General features: G+C 38.6%; 1 protein-coding gene and 1 pseudogene across 8 annotated transcripts in view; both read right to left on the reverse strand.

Moving 5' to 3' along the window:
* Positions 1–17,782, reverse strand: part of NBEA (neurobeachin) — a 666,092-nt gene that overhangs the window by 150,988 nt on the left and 497,322 nt on the right. The window lies entirely within an intron of this gene.
* LOC105611535 (protein ABHD18-like) lies at positions 14,907–17,712 on the reverse strand (annotated as a pseudogene).

Raw genomic sequence — 17,782 nt, forward strand, 5'->3', positions numbered from 1 at the left:
GCAACGAGCAGACATAAAGGAGAAACTGCTTTTAACAAAAGATCTAATCAGGGTATAGAGAAATATTTGAAAACATTTTAACATTTTTTATTTTCCACTTTTTATTTTACACATTTAAAACAAAAATTTCATTATATATTTCTCATTTAGTGAGAAATGCATAGTGAAAAGAGGTGTTTTTTTTAAAGTTTAAAGACAAAACCATTCTTTTTTCTCTAGTTGATGTTTATTTATGTTATCCTGAAAACAAAACAAAACTGCACGCAATACAGATAGTTGTGCACTTTTCAGTTCATACCATGAGAGCTTCAAACACTGGAAAAGAAATCTGGATCCCAGCACATCATGAAAATCCTAACAGTTTAAAAAGCATACGTGCATATGGGAAAAAAAAAAAGTGTATGCATGTATGGTACATAAGGAGGTATTTAAGAAGTGGTAACTGCCTGTACTAATAGTGGTATAAAATCCCATATTAAGCTACAAGGGGCATTACACCGAGCTCTTACATTCTAACCCTTAATCACTTTCTGCTCCCAAATGTGCCATCTTCTGTCACGCTTCTGCACTGTTGCACACGATGTTTCTTCTGCCTGGCAGATCCCTCCCTAGTCTGTTCTTCTGATGAACTCCTATTGATACTTAAGCTCGAAGAGCCTGCTGTTCCCTCTGAGAGCCCTCTACCCAACTCTGACACTCACCAAACCATCATTATCATGGTTGGTTTACTCGCTGGTGTCTCTTGCAAACCTGTGAACCTGCTGATGGCTGGAATTCTCAATGCATCTCTGTGCTTTTCACATGTAGCACAAGGCTCAGCACGGAGCACTCACTTAATAGTACTGCTTAATTATGAATGCCTTTATTGACCTATATTTAGTAATACTCATACACAGAAAAGTTATTAATTTACTTGGCCTATATTAATTAAAAGCTATCACATTAAGATAGTCCAGAGTTGATTCCCAATTTATTATGTACCAGACAGAGCATGAAAGGTATCGCCTCCTAATAAGTCCCTTTTCACCATGTTGATTACCTGACCCTACCTCTCTGGCTCACCTAATATTAAAGTAGATACCATGACTTCCCTGATGGTCCTGTGGCTAAAACTCTTAGCTCCCAATGCAGGGGGCCTGGGTTTGATTGCTGGTCAGGGAACTAGATACTTCACACTGCAACTAAAGTACCTGCATCCTGCAACCAAGATCAAAGATCCTGTGTGTGGCGACTAAGACCCAGTGTGCACGGATGCTAAGTAGTTTCAGTCATCTCCGACTCTGTGATGCTACGGACTGTAGTCAGACAGGCTCCTCTGTCCATGGGATTCTCCAGGCCAGGATACTGGAGTGGGTTGCCATGCCCTCCTCCAGGGGATCTTCCCAGCCCAGGGATTGAAGCCATGTCTCTTACGCCTCCTGCATTGGCAGGTGGGTTCTTTACCATTTGCACCACCTGGGAAGACCCAGCACAGCCAAATAAATAAATATTAAAAAGAATAAGTAGTTATCTAACTAGAACAGGCACAAATAGTGGCAGTGAGAACCCTGTCCATCATAGCCATGCTATTATGAATGCTGGCTGGCTGACCTCATCAGATAATCTTTTTTAATGATTTCAATGTGAGATATTCAGGGATAACTCTAGCAGGACGGTAGGAAGAAGCCAAAAGATGGAGAAGGCAGTCATCAGAAATCATAAGGCAGCAGGAATTCTGAAGAAGCAGAAGCCAAGACATAAAGAGATGAGCCTAGTGGTGGATGCAACCATTTCCTGCTCCAGACACATCTGGGGCCACTTTGCTCTGCTGGCTCCAGTCCCACTGAGTTCTTCCCAGTCCTGGGTCCATACCATGTGGCTTCCTGTCACAGGGCCAATGCACATACTCTCCCCTCTCTGGAAATAGCCCCCGCCCGTATCTGCCTACTTTAGTTCTACTCACCCTTGAGCTCTCTTGACTTCTTATTTTCTCAACTGACCTCTCCTGCTGGGTAAAATCACCCTATCACACACTCTCATAGCACCACATGTGAGAGACATTCTCTTCAAAGTGTCATTTCGCAAATCTATTATGTAATTTATTAATATAATTGCCTGCCCTCCTCCACCTTAATCATTTGCTTCTCTAACTACTCTATCTCCTATTGCTTAGCACAGTGCCTGGCACACTGTAGAAACTCAGTTAAGTACTCTGCTCAATGATTAAATTTTAGGTGTATTTAAAGTCAGGCAGTCTGTAGTAGCAAAAATATAAACAATTGGCTCCTTAGTGTTAATGGATGGCTGGGATTGAAGGGACATTTAAAAGACCCGGGCACTGGAACTCAGATGGAATTTCAGTTTTGCATAAGGCTTGGTGAGACATTCCCATTTGTACTTTACTATGGGACTTCCCTGCTGGCTCAGATGGTAAAGAATCTGCCCACAATTCAGGAGACCAGAGTTTGATTCCTGGGTCAGGAAGATCCCCTGGAGAAGGAAATGGCAACCTACTCCAGTATTCTTGCCTGGAGAATTTCATGGACAGAGGAGTCTGTGTCCCATTTAATTTGCTATTAAGGTTTTGCTCTCCAGTAATAATATAAATAAACCAAATGCTGTTATTTCCTCCAGATATGGAGGTTATTTACAGGTCGCAGTCCTAACCCCTTCTTAACGCTGCTTCCCCTAGTGCTCGCCATGGTGTCTGGCACACAGGAGTGGGGGCAGCTGCATGAAGCTCCACTGCATGTTTCTCCAATACTCGTGCTTTAGTAAACAAATAAAAATGTAGACTAGAGATGTCCACATAAACTAATTCATAAAGAGTGTTAATATATTTAGCTAATTATAAATTATGTCACGCAGTTAGCAATTTTTTTTTTTTGGTCAGAGGGGAAACACTCTTACTGGGTAAGTAGGTAGATTAAAAAGATCCTTATCCTCATAACTAATGCCATTAAGATTTGAGTGGGGGTATTCCATAGAGGAATACAAATTAATCTAGATGAGAAGTAGGGAGAAAAAGACATGTTTATATACACATATGTATAGAATTTTAATGATATATTTCTATATGATGTCTAATACACAGAAACAGATACATGAGACAAACTATATTATTTACCAATAATCTCCTTCTATAAACACTGAGATACAGTAAAATTCTGCTTAAAAAAAAACCCAGAAAATAGCACAACTTGCTTTTTCTTGATTAAAAACGTGATTAACCTCCCTCAGAGTACAGCTGAAACAATATGCAGATACTATTTTTATCTATAAGACTGGCATAAATCTAAAACTTTGATTGTGAGGAAAACAGGCAATCATATTGCTGGGGCAAGTCCAAGTTAGTATAACATATTAAGAACATTCTGTCATTGCCTATCAAAAATGTCAAATACATATGCCCTTTAATGAAGCAGTTTCATTTCTAGGGATTTATCCTGTGGATATACACTCAAGAAAGCAAGATGAAGCATGCACCAGATTTTACATTGCAGAATTGTTATAATTAAAAAACAATGGAAAGAAGTGAACATGGGTGGGAAGGAGGAGGACACTAAATAAAAATATATACATTAAATAAAAATTTTTAAACAGTGTCAAATAAGATTACATTATTTGAAATGCCTTTTTAAAGAAAAAAATACAAAGTTACAAATAAAAATTAGCTATGTAAGTGAATAATTATTTAGAATGAGAATAGAACAATTACAACATATACTGGAGGCTTAGAAATGTAGGTTTTTGTTTATTTCTTTTCCCTGAGGCGTCTTAAGGCAGTTGAGTAGAGTGAGATCACAATACAATCCTTGGTAACTCTGATCTCTCATAAGGCCCTGTGGAGTAAGGGGGCCTGATGTAAAAGCTTCATTAGCTTGCAGATTACAGGAAATCTACAAGCAAATCTAGGTGTCTCAATGATGCATACACTCAAAAAAATTTCTAGCTGCCATAAGCTTACTTAATTTCTCAATATACATTTTAATTTATTTTTTAAAATGTGCCAATGTCGATCAGAACTGTCAGGTATGCCTTAAACAGGTAATAACTTCCTTAAGTTTACCATATCTGTAACAAATCTTTTTGACATCACAAGCAATATATTTAGTATTAATATTAAGCACAATATTAAGCTTATGTAATTTTAATTAACATTGTGTTTTTATGTCATTTTTATTAATAGTAAAATACCTAATGCATGTTCAACATTATATTTCAAAGTATTTAAAAGATATTGGATAATCATGGAAAAATACTATTTTCCTGCCAATTAAAAAAAAAAAAAAAGACCAATGCTTTCTTGCTCAAAGACTGATATGCCTGTGTTCAGTTGCTTTAAACTATCTTTGCCTGAAAAGCATTTCTCATGTGATGAGGAAAAGATATTTTAATGCATTTTGAAATAAAAATTCTAACCTCTAATAAAGGCCTAGGCATCTAGGCATTAAAATGAAATTCAATGGTAAATCAAAGCTAAACAAAAATTACATTTCCTCAAACTTTTTAGCTCCAAGGTAAGGTTTTACAAAGTAATATTAAAAAAAAAAGTTTAATATATGACAGCTGACAATTTCAAACTAATCCCTAACTCTACTTGCTTTTTCTTTTCTGAACCGCTGAAGCAAAGTCCAATAGACAGCAGAAGATGAATCTCAGGTCCAGTACAAGCTTTTTAAGCCTAATCAAATGGGTATAAAAAGATATATAAAAAGATGAAAGTGCTTTGCTTTTACATATGGCAAAATAAATCGGTGAAAAGCTGAAAAAAGAAGTGAGATGTTCCGTAGGGGCAGGTTAAGTCTGATGCTAATGCTTACTTAAAATGGTGACAGTCTGGAGTGGTGAAGCCTTGCTGGGCTGCTTTAATTTCTCCCTGGAATAGCTCTCTCCCAACCTTCTGCAGCACATCAAAGTCTCAGGAGCTCAATTAAAATTGGATTATATTGAAATGCTCTATCTATGGGAACTGTGTGCTCACTAACACTTTTCTCTCAGTAATACTCCAGATGACAGTTGCCCATCCCAATTTAAACAGTTGTCATAGAGACGGGGAACTAAAGCAGCAGAAACTAACAACACAAAGGAAAGGTAAGGGCTAAGATTTCTGTGAATGAGGAGCTTGCTTTTTTTCAGCAACACTGTTTATTAGACCAATGACAAAGTACAAGAGACACAAACAGTATTCCATTTTGTGTCTTGCATGTGAATGGAATGATAACTAATGGTAGCACTAAGATTATGTCAACATACATAGCCAAGTGTTTTCTATTTGGGCGTGTTCTGCTTTTACTAAAAATTAAAATCAACTGTTTTTCCCAGTGGAAGGCAGCTATCAGATACTGTGAGAGTGAAGAGACTATGGCTATCAAGCCTATAAAGATGTCAATATCTACTTCTTAGGTGCAGGTAAAATCCACAAGAATTATTTCTTGGCTAAAGATCTGTTTTCCTTACAACAACACAGTTGTAAAAGTTTAAATTCAGGGTTGAAAATGATAAAGCATGACCTGCCTGCATGCATGTTTCAAACGTATACCAATTTTTAGCAAATCCAGTTAACTTTAAAAGGGGTCCCAATACTGACAAAAAAAATTTCCAAATTTGATTCTGTAACTTATTTCTGGTTTTAATTAGCAGGTATTCTATAATCTTCTATAATTTCTCTTCCTGGCATCAGAGTTTATCAACATGGGTGGAAAATTCTGTCAGCTCCCTCAAAGCCCAAGAATGAAGATAGCTTAAATGTCTGGCAGTTCTAAAGAGCAGTGTATTTGAGAGTGTAGGCTGCTACTAATGACACTATGTTCTCATGTAGATGGCATGTCTCTGGCACTAGGAAAACTCTTAACCTTTCTTGTAATTGGCTTATCGCAAGTCCCAAGGTTGTTTTCCAGTCACTGTGAGGATCACCATGGAAATAAACTGACTATTGCGATTTTAGAGTACTGTGTTTTGTATTTTCCTTTTAAGATCTCAATACCTGGGGTTCTTTTTCTCTTGGGAAGACTCTGTTAGGATTTTGAAGCAGCAACAAGGCAGAGTGCACAAAGAGCAGGCCAAGAGGGAAGGAAACAAAAATGTGTCAGAAAATCTAAAAACCGCACAGATCAAAATTTGTCAAAACAAGGCCCTGGTTTAAACCAACAAGGAGGGCCCCTACAGCTTGGGCCTTGACAAAGCACAGACTTTTTATTTATTTATTTATTTATTTATTTTTAGCCCAGCTGTAGAAAACACCATCTAATGAACCTGTCTGGGGCGGCTGTCCCCATCCTGTCAGGCATGTCAGGAAATGACAAGCACTGGGGACAGGCCGCCGCCAGTCATAGACAGGCCTGCCAGCTGGAGAGTTCAGCCCCAATCTAATCACACCACCAGAAAATAACTTTCACGCTTTCAGCCTGACAGGATGGACTCGAGGAAAAAAAAAAATAGGGCTGGAAACAATGCTTTTTGTTTCAATTACATATCATTTTTACGCAGTAATTAAAAGGAAATTTACTAACACACACAATCCATGTTACTTTGTATTAATGCAACAAAGTGCAAATGTCACTATTAGAAATGGATATAAAGGTACTTTGCTAATATGGACACAGAAAAAGAAAGGGAGAGCACCTCCATCTCTTGCCATACCTAGGCTATATTGTATCAGAAATTTAACATTGTTTTCAACTTGGTTTATTGATATCATAATCAGTTATCGTCGAAGAGTTTTCTTGTAGAGATCACTGGGAAGCAGTGGTGTTGATTTTATTTCTTGTGTTTTGAAAACCTGTATGTATGAACCTGGGTCTCCTGCACTGCAGGCAGATTCTTTATCAACTGAGCCACCAGGGAAGCCCAATGTATGAAGAGAGTAACAGGATAAAACTATTTTCCAATGGCACATTTACTGCATTTGCGATGTTGAAAGTGTCATTATGAATAAACACGAGGACAGTATGACTTGGCTTGTGTTTATATTGCACAACCTGACACAAGGGACTAAAAGAGTTGTAAAAATCACAGTCTAATTAATTTCTGTGAATCAGATGGTCGTTTTAGCATCAGATAGGTATGTTCATTTTACACATAACTATTGAAAGTAGAGTTACATGTAATATGTATGGGTCAACCCTTGGTTCATGATATGACCACATATAAATAAATGATTATATAATAAAATATACTTTACACTCAGTAGTGTTTTTCAGTCACATTTCCCATAGGGTAACTGTAAGCATTTGCACCAAAACAAAAAAGGCTCTGTGTGTATCTGTGGGTCTATAAATGCACAGAACAGGCTGAAAGTGCTATTCATTCTGATTGCTAATAGTACACTCTCACTTATTTTTGAAGTCATGAGTCACAACACTCAATTTAATGGTCATAATATTACATTAAATATTAATATGTTTGAGACATGTTACTGAAAATGTCACTATTGAAAATACAAAGTTAGAATCTAATAACTGCCATGTACTAGTTTGGCTGATTCAGTCAACTCAAGTGACCTCTGTGAGCCAATTTCCTCATCTATAAAATGGTGAAAATAGTGTCTGCCTCATGGGATTGTTGTGGATTAGACAGTGTGCAGAGTGTATCTAGCATAATGCCTAGAATACAGTGCATGACTAACAAAGTTGCTACTGCATTTTACTTAAGAGAATCCAAAGAGCAAACAATACAAAATTAGGTTTTACTGTCTAAAAATAATACTCCCTATGGAGAGCAAATATGGGGCTGGATATTGATTCTACTGTGTAGAAGACAAGTCTTTCATAATAGCCCAATCACACTGAAATCACAGTAAGTAAACAGAATGGAGCAACTGAGACAGGAATATGCCTAAACTATGGTTACCACCCTAAGTGTTAGTTGCTCAGTCATGTTTGACTCTTTGCATCCCTGTGGACAGTAGCTCACTAGGCTCCTCTGTTCATGGGATTTCCCAGACAAGAATACTGGAGTGGGTTGCCATTTCCTTCTCCAGGGGATCTTCCTGACCCAGGGATTGAACCCATGTCTCCTGCACTGCAGGCAGATTCTTTACCATCTGAGCCACCAGGGAAGCCCAACTACACTGAAATCACACTAAGTAAACAGAATGCAGCAACTGAGACAGGAATACGCCTAAACTATGGTTATCACCCTTACTCCCCGCAAATAACCATGAGGATCTCAATGAATACAAGAGAATAGGACTAAGCTACTCTGTTCTAAGATAACTGAGGTAAAGTGGGCATGCATTTAAAATCTCACATTTTCTTATACAATATACATGTGTCTAACATATAATAACTTCACTCAAACTTTTGTGTATAATTTGTCATTAGTTTGCTCAGTACTGCGTTCCTGGTGCATTATTTAATTCATTTCAGTCATGCAGGAGTAAGGAGAGCTATGGCCTAATGACCTCAATTTTCACTTAAAGAAACATATTTCCGTTTTGCAAACTAAGACAATTTTTCTCCTGTCAACCTTGTTTTAAAATATTAACCTTATTCCCATTATAGTAAATACTCATATTTGTCATCCAGGTTTGCTTACAATTGCAACTTTATCAAGTTATAAAATATTGCTCCTGCTCTTACTTTACCTATCCCAAAGAAAAGATGAAAAATAAATATTTTCAATGAATTATCTTTACTACCATGTAAATGCACTTAAAAATGCCTTCTTTATTTTTGTTTGGCATCAACTTACATCAAGAAAGAGAGCAAAACAAGGCAAACAGAATATGATTATAGGTTTTCTTGATAATGACTAGATACACTCTTTCTGGAAATCTTTGGCCTGCCCTTCTGTTAAAAGCCATCATAATGGATGCACTTATTCTTGGAGTAAAATTACTGGATATATGAAATACTGAAAATTCGATAAGAAGTCTAAATTGAACATCATCAAATTACTATAATGCACCACAAAACAATGTGGAATTCCTAGGAAAAAAAGGAAGAGAACAGAACCATGGTGGAGTACAACTCGTATCTGTAATGTTTTGTTTCATAAAAATTATCAAAAGCAAATATGGCAGAATTTTACAGTATGTTAAAGGCAGACATCAGATACATGGCATTCATTATATTACTCTTTTTTCTGTTGATGTATTTCACAGTAAGATAATTTAAAATATTAATAAAATGAAAACTATTAAGTGTATGCTCTTATATCTATCTCTCTAAAGATGTGCCAAACATTTTCACATGTTCAACTTTATTTAGTCATCATAAAATCACTGTGTGATGTGTAGGGACAAAATTTCTACTTCATTTTATCAGTCAGACGGAAAAGACTTAATGATGTTCGCCTACTTCCATCAAGGGCACAAAGGCCTGAATGCTGCTGCAGCTGAGACTATAGCCTCAGTTTCCATATAGAGCACGTTCTCCCAAAAATATGGGCAGGTTTTCTCAAATGTATTTCATTAATAATATTTTCAATGATTTCTATAATCATTTAATGTATATCTTAGTAAATGTTCAATGATATGCTATACAAGGCACTAAAGCAAAGCAACTATATTAAAAGCAATAAAATTTAATAGACTTCGATAGTAACTCACTGATAAGCATTAATTTGTCTTAAATTTTTTTCTGAAACATGGTAGGACACCAAAAAGAAAGTAATAAGTGCTGTGATTCAGCATAATATCAAATAAATCACACCAATTTTAGTTCTATACATAAAAATTTAAAAGTGGATCCATGTCAAGGATCAGAATACATTGTGCCCTACCTTTATACTGCTGTCTGAATAAAAGCCTTCTAATCATTCATCCAGGTGGTCTGTTCTCATAACAGTACCTTGCCTGCTGATCAGGAACATCCATATAAGTGCTTGCAGTTGTAACTCTTCAACATTGTGTAAACAAGCCTTTATTGGGAAGATGGTTGTTTTCCACTTTTCCATGATATATAAACCAATATGTTCAATTATAAAATTCACATTATATACTCTAATTAATGCTATGTTTGATAATGTGAAATAAAATCCAAGTGATGTACTACGGCATTTATGCTTTCCTTGGAAAATGTTCGGCTTAATTGGGTTTGCTGAGAAAGACAAACTCAATGTTGAAATTAAGGAATTTAAAAATGACAATATGGTTCAATGACATAGACTTTACTACAGAATTTACTCTAACTGGAATAAATAATCTATGAATGTGTTGAGGATGGTCCTGTAAATGGAGCTCTTAGGAAACACTGATAGGCACTTGTGGGAGTGGGAGAAGTGAGTCAAAGGAGATGGGAGGAGGGAAGAGAAGGATCCTTCTCTTTTTTAACTTCTAGCACAGTTCTTCCTGATGGACCCTGAGTCGGCTCCAACTGTGGTGTAGACCTACAGGGAGTGCGTGAGGCGCCAGAGTCTCCTCTCTGCCATGCCTCAAGGAAAGAGCTCTCATTAAAGACATCCTACCAATTAGCTTCACTGGGGTGATTATCAATCTTTTAGGAATCAATACAGCAAAAGAGTAATGAGGAAACAATGAATATTAAAACATTACCATGGAATGTGATGAAAAGAGGCTGGCAATGTAAGTTCTTAGTTTTAAATGTTTTCATCTAACAGAAAAAGAAAACACATGAATCAAGCATTCATTTTAATTTCAAAGAAAGAACAAAGGAAAAAAAACAGAAATAAATAAAGTTAAAATAAAAATAAAATCAATATAAAGTTAAAGAGGTAAAAATCTTGAAAGTCTAAAAATGGTTCTTTGAAAAAAAAAGTGAAAAGACACAGCACTTGGTAAGTATCTTTAAAATAGAGGGAGAAAAGAGTACACAAATCTAACAAGTAGGGTTGTAACAATGGATATAGAAAGATGCTTACAATTGAAAATGAATACTCTGAAAAACTATATTTTAAAATAATTTCTATTTTACAATGTTGAACAACTCCCAGAAGAGGTAAATATTGCTTGGATAGTAACTAACTGGGTGTCCACATCTGGAGGGGTTTCTTCCACTGTGAGTTTCCACCTCAAGTGACTGTCTCTCAGACCTGAGGGTCCAGCCCAGACCTCCCCCGAGGCACAGAGCCATCACTCACTGTCCCCTTCAGCTGAATGTCTCACAGGAAACTCAGTGCAATACATCCCATATGAAACTCAGTGAAAACTGAAGGTGTTAGTCACTCAGCTGCGTTCGGCTCTTTGCGACCCCATGGACTGTAGCCTGCCAGGCTTCTTTGTCCATGGGATTGCCCAGGTAAGAATATTGGAGTGGGTTGCTATTTCCTTTCTGCAGGGGATCTTCTCAACCCAGGGATCAAGCCTGGGTCTCCTGCACTGCAGGCAGATTCTTTACCGCCTGAGCCACCAGAGAAACCTATTTTCCCTAAAACTTGCTCATCTTTCTTAAGAAAAGTAAGCTTAAATGATTGATCATTCTGAAGTCAAGAATGAAATTCTGTGAAAATGAACTTTGTACTTTATGAGTTAAGTGATTACATTCAAAGTACCTAAATTCTTGAAGGCTTATGTTTCTGATCTATCAAATAGTGAAAATAAGATAGAAATTCACAGAGACATTATGACGAATAAATAAAACAATGAATGTGTGGCATAACTGCTCAGAAAAAGTGGTAACTATTAAAGTAGTAAAGTTCCCGTTATTATCTTAATGGATGGCACTATTATTCATTAAATAATCAAAGCTGAAAATCTGGAATTAATCTGTAAATGTTATTTTAATCCCTATCTCCAACTGATGACTAAACAATGTTGATTCTAGCTCTAAGTGAAAGTCGCTCAGTCGTGTCAGACTCTTTGCCACCCCATGGACTGTAGCCTGCCAGGCTCCTCTTTCTGTGGAATTCTCCAGGCAAGAATACTGGAGTGGGTAGCCATTCCCTTCTCAAGGGGATCTTCCCAACCCATGGATTGAACCCAGGTCTCCCACATTGCAGGTGGATTCTTTACTATCTGAGCCACCAGGGAAGCCCTCCAAAATAGTTCACAAATCTGCCCTTTCCTCTCCATTTCCAGGTCTAAAGCCCTCACTTGGCCTACAGCAAGTCTCTTAACCGGATCTGTAACCTGCTTTGATCCATGGTATACCCTGTAAATTATGTGTATGGTGCACTCACTTCTCCCCAGTCATAGCTGATTGAGACCAGGGTGAACACCTGTTTCAGACACTGGACAATCAGATTCCCTCTCCTTGAAATGTGAAACTGGAATTTTAGTTTGTATTGGAGCAGAAATACATTGTAGGGAGCCAGTGAGGCTACTTTGTGGTTTTGAGAAGGGAGATTTAGGGAAATCTAATCAGTGGAGAGAAATAACAACAGAGCAGAAGCAGAGACAAGAAACCACATGGCCAAAAAAGGGAGAAATCTAGACTCTCCAAATCTAGAAATTTAGGTTTTCCAACTCTCAGTTCCAGTCTCCCATCAAGCTCAAGCTGTACTTGTCATTGGATGTAATAAATCACCCCTAACTGCTTAAAATAAGTGCTCTTTTAGTTTAAGCTGGTTTGAGTTCTATTTCCTGCAGTCAAACGATTCCTGAAAGTTTATACTTGTGATAATAACAGAATTAGGATTAGAACTTGCATCTGGCACTTGGCTGCTTACATCCTATCAGATACTATTTTCTCCTGTAGGGTTCTTGAGTAAGAAAACACACAAAATTAATAATAATCAGGTGCAAAGCTAAGAACCCACTCCAGTGTTCTTGCCTGGAGAATCCCAGGGATGGGGGAGCCTGATTGGCTGCCGTCTATGGGGTTGCACAGAGTTGGACACGACTGAAGCGACTTAGCAGCAGCAGCAGCAGCAGCAGCAGCAAAGCTAAGAACTTTAAAATAATCAATAGCTGAAACTATCCTCTGTCACTGCAAGGCTATTCTGGCAAGAGTTGGATTGAAGAATTTACTGTGGATCTGAATCCAAAGCAAGGCTTCTGTCACCCAGCATGAAAAGAAATTTGGAGGTATAAAAAAAAAAAAAAAAGAAATTTGGAGGTATAGAGATCTGGATAGCTCTGTGGGAAAAAATGGCTGGGCTTCAAAAGAGACCTATCTCAACTTGATGATTCTACAGAACAAGGTAGAAGAAAGCAGGCTGGGTAGCCTATCTTGAGGGATCAGTTCTGTCCAGATGTGTTTACCTCATGGGAGCCCTGACAATTTAACATTATACTGACCCTACCAGTAGTGAATTTTTATGGGTCATTAAATACTGTGAATTCTGGAAAGTCAGAGTAGAAATTTCTTTCCTATGGGAACAAAACCAAGCAGTAGTTTCTTCTGCATGGACAAAGCAGAGATGTGAGGAAATAAAAGAATCTCCTCTCAACAGAAGTCTTAGCAGTAAAAATTGTCCAGACAGAAAAAGTTCGGCTATGGCATATCATAAATAAATCGTGAGTTTCAAGAGCAACCTCTCCAACTGAGGCAATAAAAACACGCTGAAACCTCCAATGGACTTTATTCTGGTTTAAGAGAGAGGAGACTTGTGAGAAGTGTGATGACTGTTATTTTTCCCAGGAGGGTGAAGAAGGAAAGATGGTCAGGATGAAAATAACATACACCCATAGTGGAAAAGGGAGAGACCAATTCCTGGAGCTACTGGGGAAAAGGATGGTGGTCACTGGGGTGGTGTCCCTTGGAGTCCGGTGGTCAGGATATCCCCGGTTTATCTGCCTGTAGCTCCAGATAGTCTCACCTGCTCCTCAGTACTGCCACCACTAGCAGACCCCCTCCTCTTGGGCCCTTATTCTATTCAATGCCCCTGTCCTCAGTGCCACCCGAGTTAAGCGGAAGAGACATTTCAATCTGTTCAGTACAGGGAGAGACATGGTGCCTGATGCATTCTCACCACTGGAGCATTGGTTCACTTGGCGATTTTATCACTGAAGCATAGTTATACATGGCAACTGTATCACCATGAGGCACTCTAGGCTTGCCTTCTTAACTAAACAAATCATCAGATTACATTAGGCTTCCTAAAGTATACTGACTCTTGTCTATATTATACTGAGTGCTATTTTCAGACTTTTGCTCACATTATCTTTACAAATAAATGAAACTAATATCTTATTCATGGATGCCTAGGAAATCAAAAGGTAAATGAGATATTGTCAAAAGCATTTCTTTATAACTATTTGGGGATGCCAATGTAATAAGCACTATATAAAGCCAATTAGAGACTTGAATGATCTTACCTTTAAAAGACTATCAGTTGAAATATAAAAATAGAATGAACTCATGGGTGCAAAGAATTGACTGCAACTAAAGTCCTAACTTATCTGACATTAAGGAGCGTCATTTTGTGCACTAGGAAGCAGTCTAAAATTTTGAAATTTGGGTAATGTGAGACCATGAGAAAAGGTCTACATTTCCCACCCCAAAAGACAGGATTCAGAAACAGTTTATAAGAGAAGGAAAAAAGAGGCCTTAATTAATAAGGGAAGTTTGAATTCTAAAAGAAAGAAAGAAAAAGAAATTTAGGCATAACAATTTGGCAGGCAATTTGAAAGGCTAAGTAGAGGTGTCCTGGTAATTTGCAGATGTTTACTTCTTGTCTCCATAACTGAACATCAAAATGTGCTAAGGGTGAGAGAGGAACTAAGTCTACTTCTTTTGCCATCTTCTATGCTTGATTTGGGCCAATGGTTTGTCTCTTACAGTCATCTAAGGGGCAGCATGTACAGTGGAAAGGGTCAGGCTCCATGAACTAGCTCACAAAACTCCTCTCCCAAATGGCAGGTTCCAGGCGACATTCTCGGAGAAGGCGATGGCACCCCACTCCAGTAGTCTTGCCTGGGAAATCCCATGGACAGGGGAGCCTGGCAGGCTGCAGTCCATGGGGTCATGAACATTTGGACACGACTGAGCGACTTCACTTTCACTTTTCATTTTCATGCATTGGAGAAGGAAATGGCAACCCACTCCAGTGTTCTTGCCTGGAGAATCCCAGGGACGGGGGAGCCTGTGGGCTGCTGTCTCTGGGGTCGCACAGAGTCGGACACGACTGCAGCGACTTAGCAGCAGCAGCAGCAGCAGCAGGCGACATTCTTCCTGACCCAAACTCTATCAATAACTGGAATCATGTGACTAGTGCTAACTGGCAGGGAAACCATGTGTACTCACACCGACTGGGCATCTATACATGAAAAATAGTATGCTGTTTTTTTATGCTTCTCATAAAGCTGCAGGGATGTGTTTTTCTCTACATTTAATAAGTAATAACCATTCTACCCATCATCTGACGTAATCATGACTAATGTTTCCTGCCTTCCCTAAATTGAGGCAACTGGATCAACACAGGAGTCAGAGTTAAGAATGCCTGTCGTATAGCATCTCTCTCACTAAGACAAGGACACGTAGAGCCTAGTGGTACGGTGGAAAAGCATGGACTCGGGCATTAAATAAACTTCAGTTCCACTTGTGATTCTGTCATTTCACTGCTTTTGTGCTTTGCAGAAAGTAATTTGGACTCTCAGGGTCTATTTCCACATTTATAAAATAGGGATAAAAAGTACTGATATTTTAGGAGTGTATAAGAAAGAAATAAATATAATAAAGTGCCCTATATTTCACTCTTTCCTTATCTCCATGTACCATCAATATAACTGTAAGGGAATGGTGTTGTGTTTAATAAATTTGATTCAAATGCCACATGAAAAGAGTACTATCTTCCCAACCATGCAGGCCACTTCATGAAGGCAGGTTCTTTGCACTCAGAACTGAATAAAGGTAACTCCTTGATAATAAAGTGGGATGTACAAATCAGCATTCCAATGTTAATGTTAAATGTTAAATAATCAAAAGGTTAGTATTAAATTTCAACATGAGAAAGTCAAAGCTCAGTCATGTATAAGGAAAAATAGTATAATGTAATATATACATATACAATGCTGCTAAGCTGCTAAGTCGCTTCAGTCGTGTCCGACTCTATGAGACGCCATAGATGGCAGCCCACCAGGCTCCCCTGTCCCTGGGATTCTCCAGGCAAGAACACTGGAGTGGGTTGCCATTTCCTTCTCCAATGCATGAAAGTGAAAAGTGAAAGTGAAGTCTCTCAGTCGTGTTCATATTCAAACGTATTTAAAGATAACAGTTGACTGATCTGTAATACTGAATTCCAGGCTCAACTGACAACAGGTAGAGTATGTAGTGCTGTCTACTTGTTCTTCACATCATCAAAGGATGAAGCTCCTTTTGTAAGAAACATGATGGCTCCACTGGCTATATACAGTGATCCCATTAGTTGGCATATTTATGGAGGAAGCATTCAAATGCATCATAGATGGCTTGCCTGAAGAGCCCTTGTTTAAAAAGATAAGCACTAATATGACCCCCTTCTAGATATCGGATTTCACCACCAGGCCAAATTTCTTGTAGACTTCGAACTCCTGTTCATGGAATATAGGCATCTTCTTTGGCTTGAACCACTATGATGAGGCTTGGGTCAACTGGAACCGAGAAGTTTGCTACATGAGTACATTCATCCATAACTCCTTTCATAAATATTAAAGTTTCTTTCTGAAGATTGTTTCTTCTTTGTTCTTTACTGGGTAGGTGGCATGACTGAGGACTGCGACTTGTGTAACTACTTTTGTTGGTTGAAAGTGTTTGACTGAAGCAGTCCATCTTGGAGGTATCTTGTAACAGGAGTCCTTCTGATGTGGCACTGATAGATGTTTTACCAGATTTATGGCACTCAACAGGTTTTTGGGACACAACTTGGTCCGTCATATCTAAATTTAAAGTTCTACAAACCAGATTAAGGTTAGTTAGCTTGTCTGCACTGCTAGGGAAGCATTTCACAAACTCTTGCCCCATTCTGAAAGAATCTATTCCACACTATTCAAGCATGTGAATAATTTATTCTTCATAAACTGTGTATAACACTGCTTTTCTAGTTCCCTCCAATTAATTGATTTACTTAGCACGCCTGTAGTGAAGACCCCAGATGCTGTGGACCAAGACAGACATGGAATCAATGGCATGGGCTTAGGCCAGTTGGCTACTGCTAAGGAAGCCATGTGTCCTCCCATGGATATTCCGGTCATTCCTAGAGGTCCATAACCCTCCCTCTCTAGCCAGTGCAAGAGCGCTGCAGATTCTAAAACAAGAGCTCCTCCCATCACAAAAAGGTCAGACATGTTTTTTAAGCTGGACCTTATCTGGTCCTTGGGTTTCCTGCAGCCATAATAAGGGTTTTCTAACAGCAAAGAGGCCATTTGGGCTTCTTTAATCATAGGACAAGCCATTAGTGTTCGTCATCTCTGGTAATGACGATCTCCTGTTCCAGCAAGATGAATGCATACAGGTCTGTATTTGCTGTTCCACTCTTTAGGCACAATAAATTGGAACCTAGCAATAACAGATTCAATTGGCATGATATCAGGCACATAATGGGCCATGGGGGAAAAAAGGATCCATCTAGGATCTTACAATCTGATTGCTTTTCAGTCTTATCGATGTACACTGGATAATCACTTGAAACCAGATTCTGACATCTTTCTCGATTTCCAATAATCTTTCTGAATTCAGAGTCTTTTGAGATCCTCTGGCCTTCCCCATCAGTCTCCAGTATAGAATATCTAACTTGCTCACACCCATCAGTAGCCAACAAACATCTGCTTCCTGGCACGTAGGCAAGCGCTGCAAGAAGCTTGAGAAGCGTGGCCTGGAACAGCTACTCACTCAGTGGCCGCTTGACGGACGCCTGCTGTCCAGCTGGCCGAGACTCCCAGCACCACGGCTCCCTAGGCTCCTGGGACTCGCCGTCCTTCTGAGCCCCAAAGGCAGTGACAACAGTCTCCCGTGTGTGTGTGTATATATATATATATATATAA

Source organism: Ovis aries, chromosome 10, assembly GCF_016772045.2.
Source record: "Ovis aries strain OAR_USU_Benz2616 breed Rambouillet chromosome 10, ARS-UI_Ramb_v3.0, whole genome shotgun sequence".
Classification (NCBI taxonomy): Eukaryota; Metazoa; Chordata; class Mammalia; order Artiodactyla; family Bovidae; genus Ovis; species Ovis aries.